A 5,386-nucleotide genomic window follows, 5' to 3' on the forward strand; every position below is an offset into this window, starting at 1 on the left:
GATATGTCAGTGTGTCAAGGGTCTACTGTTCAGCTGCAGCAGCAACTAGAAGAAAATCAAGAATTATCAATAGTATCATCATTGGTGGTATTGACAGGAACAACAGCAGCAGCATTAGTGTCATATCATCAGGATCAATGTCATGAGAATCAGTGAGAAGGTGGAGGCTCAATTTGTTAATTTTATTCTCAGATGTTGCTTCTTTTGGAATGTTTGTTTCCAGACTGATGCTATCCTCACAAGTCAGAGTTCAGAAGAACAGAAATAAATAGACACTAATGTTTAACAGGAAGATTTCTCTGCTTAGCCATTTAGAAAACACAGGTTTTCACTGGAAGTAAAAAAAAAAAATTCCTCAATCCAGAATGGGAAATAACCAAGTACTACTCAACTTTACATGGTCAGTTGTGTTGGTCTAAAGTGGTTTTGTTATACTCTCTGAAGTATTTTCAAGAAATTGAGACAAGGAAACAAATTTTTCTGATTCTAGGTAATGCTTAAATAGCCCCATTGGAGCATGAAATGTTTTAATCATGACTATTAGTACCAACAAGATCTAGTTTTCAATCTAAAATAAAGGTTCATCTATTTTAAGCAGTTTCTGTGGTCTAACTTACCTGGTGTATCTTTTCTGTTTGCGAGAGCTCCTTGGCCACTTTCTTCATGCCACACTTGTACAATTCGGTCTCTCAGCCACTTCATCATTGACATCAGGAATATAAGAAACCACATCAATGGCATTACAGGCAGTAGTAGCATCTCTGGTGCCTGAAGAAAACCAAGTTCCCTGACAGTGGTCCTGCTATGTCCAGTGTGGTCTGCTGACTGCAGAGCATCAAAAAAGTGCTCAGCATCCTGAGTAGGGGCCACATTTTCATCTAAGTCAGGAACAAAAGTGGATTCCTCCTCTGAAGGAAGACTAGTGTATTTGTCTTCTGTGTGAAGCAATGTCAAAACATTCCAGTCAGTTCTTTCAATGGGGTCTAGGGAAGAGCAAGTGCAAGTACCAGGAGTAGGCTCTGGGTCAGCATGGGTTGTGTCCCTTGCATGCTCCCTGTAAAGAGCTAAATCAATGACAAAATCAAACCCAATGTCACTAGATGTTTCTGAGTCATGTGTCTCATCCCATTCAGCACTGTCAGTATGACATGGGGAAGGAAGTTGCTCGATGTCAACAATAGCCCCACTGACAGCAGGACATGGGGAAGGAGTTGGTTCAATGTCACCAGGAGCAGTGCTATCAGAAGCACAGATGGAAGTTGTTGGCTCATCAGCAGCAGGAGCACCACTGACACATGCCAGGTGGAAGGAGTTGGCTCATGAACATCAGCAGGAGCACCACTGTCAGCAGCACAAGTTGAATGAGTTGGCTCAATGCCAGCAGGAGCTCTGGTGTCAGCAGCAGAGGTGGCATTAGTTGGCTCCATGCCACAAGTAGCCTCATGCAGAGACACTCGATGCTCCTGTGGCATGTGAAGGGAAATATCTGGTTTATTTCCTTCCACCTATAAGGAAAATATGCAATGTTACTTTTGATTTAAAATTCCACTGATGTTATTCATCTTATCACCTGTCTGCTAATGTCAGAATCTTGATTTGTAGTCCCCAAAATGTTTCTGTATTCAGACCAACTTCATCACTAACTATACTCACTGGTCTTCAGCAACCTCTGCTTCCTTTCTGCTTGAATAAAAGGCCCAGAGTTTCTAGAAATCTTTAATGGAGACCAGCTTAGGTTTATGCTTTCCTTTCTTATGCTCATTGCTACCTAACATCATCATTCTCTGTAAAAAGGATAGAAATAAAAAAAGAAAGGACTAGAATGTATCCTCTCCTATCCTTGTGACCTGAATTTTGAATTCCAGCCAGATTAAGAGAATGGGACAGTGAGGTGCTTTGAGAACAAAATGAACCTCTCTCTTCTGCACTACATTCACCCTTCCCCAATGAATGGTCTTTCACAGTTGTCCATTAGGTACCTGGGATATGAGAACAGTGGAGCTGAATTTTAAAATGTGTGAATAAAGTATGTAATTACCTATAGCAGAGGGGAATTGCTGAGTTCCATGTATGGATTCTATACATGCCTTCCAAAATCTCACATATTAACTCTATGACAAAGTAACTGTTATTCACTAGATGTAATTTTAATCTCTGATGTTTACCGCCTACAAGTACTAACCTAGGCCTAGTCCTGGAAGCTTCTAGCCTCTGTGAAACTTAGTGTAGGCCTAGAATATTTTCACCCTCTCATACTTTCTGCTGAATAAGCATACCATTATTTCTGGTTCTTTTTCATCTCTGGCTGACTCGTTCAACTCAGGTGTTCTGACTCAAAGCTGCTCTTCATGCTAACTGATTCAGTCTGGATTCTCTCTTGGCCTCTGATGTTTTTCTCTGCTTGGCCTCAAACTAACTAGCAATTTTTTCTAATCTTCTGACTCCTTCATATTCCCTGGTTCATTCTGCCTTCACCTGTGTCTTGTTGATTCTCTCTTCAATATATCTCTCTAAAACTCTCTGGGTAGAAGTACCTTCTCTCTCTCTCTCTCTCTCTCTCTCTCTCTCTCTCTCTCTCTCTCTCTCTCTCTCTCTCTCTCTCTCTCTCTCTCTCTCTCCCCCCCACTACTCAAGTAGCTTCCCTTTCTTCAAACAAGGTGCTTCATTCTACAAACTAACATCACCTTGATTGTTTAGGATTAAAGGTGTTTACTAAGGAAGTGTCTGTATTCTGGCTAGAGGGATTAAAGGTCTGTGCAAAAGCTGAGCCACACAATAACTAGAAATGAGTTTATTGACTAGACAACACAATCAAGGGCAAGCACAGCATGAAAAATATCCTGCATCACCATGACTGTTGTTACACCAAGAGGATGAATATAATGACCTGACCCAGCACCTCTGTGGTGGCTTGAATGCCAACAGCCCCATATGCTCATAGAATACTTGCTCTCCAGATGGTGAACTATTTTGGAAAGGATTAGAATTTGTGGCTTTTTTGTAGGATATGTGTCACCGGGATGTGCTTTAAGATTACAGGAGACTGGTGACATTTCCACAAAGTTCTCTCTTTCCTGAGTAGGTCAAGATGTCATCTTTTAGCTGCTGCTTCAGTACCATTACTGTCTGCCTGAACCTTGATGGTGATGTGTGTATCCAACTGGACAGTGAGCCTAACTTCAAACACACCCTTTCTTCTAGAAGTTGTCTTCCTGTGGTCTTTTATTATAGCCATGGAAAGTAACTAACATAACCATCATCTAGTTACAGTAGGAGTGACTTGAAAAGTCTGAAGAATTCAATCCTAGCTGTGAAGAGGTTTTGCCCAGTGGATTTGATCACAAAACAAGTGATCTAATTCCATAATGCTAGCTCAGATAGGATACTCAGAACACCAATTGATTCAACCAGATAAATTTAGGAAATGTGAGTGTTAAAAATGGATTTGATGCTCATGGCAAATGGGAAGCCTCATCAACTTTTATAAGATAACAAATAAGGTCTCTACATATTTGCTATTCCTTACATCTCTGTAAAACTCATAATTCAGCAGTCTACTTTTGCCTTTCAGTACCAGGTTTGAGGATGGTATATGCTACTTACATGAAAAACTCACACTCCAAAACAACCCTGCATCATCAAACAATATAACACAGAGAAGATTTAGCAAAATAAGTTAAGAAGCATTGCTGATCAAAGAAAAAGGATGAGGAAGTATACATTTTACATGTGTGTTCAAACTGTTCAAATGCATCATGTGAGAATTTAAGTTCACTGGATTCACTGAGAAAGAAGGACTTGAACACAGCAAAGCATTTGGTGTTTTTCAGACAGACACATTTTCATGTGCCACGTGTTACCCGACCCATTCCTCATTCCTCATTGTGTAAATATGCTTGAGGCAGTTATAAAGGAAGAATGAAAGGGCCATATGATGCAAAGTTAAATTTCCAGGACATTTGCCACATGGGACACCAAAACACTGAAGATAAATGAGAGGAACCTGAAGAGATTTCCATAGTCTTATTTACTATCATTTACATTTTAAAACAGTGGTTGTCAACCTGTCTGTGGTGACCAATTGGAGGAGGGGCATAGAACAGTCTCACACAGGTTGCCTAAGACCTTCTGAGAACACAGATACATTACAACTGATAACATTATGAAACCTACAGTTATGGAGTAGCAACAAAAACAATTTTATGGTTGGGAGTCACCACATGAGGAACTCTATTAAAGGGTCACAGCATTAGGAAAGTTGAGAAGCACTGCCTAATACAGTGACTGGCAAGGAGTGAGGCTATGAAGATGATGAAGGGAATGTTTATGGATGGGTTTCTCTTCTCTGATACTACTGAAGGCATAGGTACACACACACACCCATCTTTCCCTTCACAACAAGCAAGTACATTACTTATCAAATTAGGGGGAATTACCATTATGGGTGCTTTTTCTTCCCAAGGATCAGGTATCGGCTCTCCCCTCGAACACACATAAACTCCAGATTTCCAAAAATCCTTCTGCATCCTCTTCTGTAGTCTACATAAATTCTTGTTACATTCTTCCTGCAATGCAAAGGCAGAGAGTTAACTTTTGTTTTGGTTCTGAAATTAACTCTTTTGTTTTGGGGTGCATGTTTTCAAATCAACTTTATGCCTTAGTAATCACAGGGAATTGACACATGAAAAATATAAACGGTTCTTTAACATGAAATATATTCTAATATGCCTATCTATTTACAGATTGCTAGGATATCATCAAGATGTAAAGATATTCATGCTAGACTAAGAGAAAAGCATGAAATGAGAAACAGGACGTTGTTCTCTGGTTGAGACTAAGCTTAATTCATTATGTGTCCAATTTCCTACATCTTTTATAAGATGATCATTAATATGAATAAAACCTCTTTTAACAGTCTTTCTCCTCCACTGTTGGAGGGCACAAATTGCACATTTTTTCCATTTGTAAGTAGATGCCAGTTAAATCGGCAGTGCTATCCATATCATAGTACCTGTGGAACTGCTTTATAGAAACACATTGGTCCATTGAGTCACATTCAAAACTCATTAAAATGCCACTAATCATTCACACAGCCTCTCACTCTACAGGTGAGAGCTGTAGAGTTATACAGAAACAGGTTCTCTAAGCTCCAGCAGCTCATAATGATAAAATAGCTTCATATTGAATATGGAAGTATCTAAGTAAACTATTTTAAGTGTTTGAATTTGGCAAAAAATATGTGTATATTCTTTTTTAAATACAAAAAGAAGAACTTAAATGGAACTATTGACATTCTACTTCTAGAAACGCTGGCTAAATGGGGAAAGACACTTTATTGTTTAACTAGATGAAGAGCTTTCAATATACCCTCATAAGAATCAATTAG

The 5,386-nt window shown here is 39.3% G+C and overlaps 1 pseudogene; it reads right to left on the bottom strand.

The window, feature by feature from the left end:
- Positions 1–10: 10 nt before the first annotated feature.
- Positions 11–1,431, bottom strand: LOC116071471 (annotated as a pseudogene).
- Between the last annotated feature and the right edge of the window lie 3,955 nt (positions 1,432–5,386).

Source organism: Mastomys coucha, unplaced genomic scaffold (genome assembly GCF_008632895.1).
Source record: "Mastomys coucha isolate ucsf_1 unplaced genomic scaffold, UCSF_Mcou_1 pScaffold22, whole genome shotgun sequence".
NCBI lineage: Eukaryota > Metazoa > Chordata > Mammalia > Rodentia > Muridae > Mastomys > Mastomys coucha.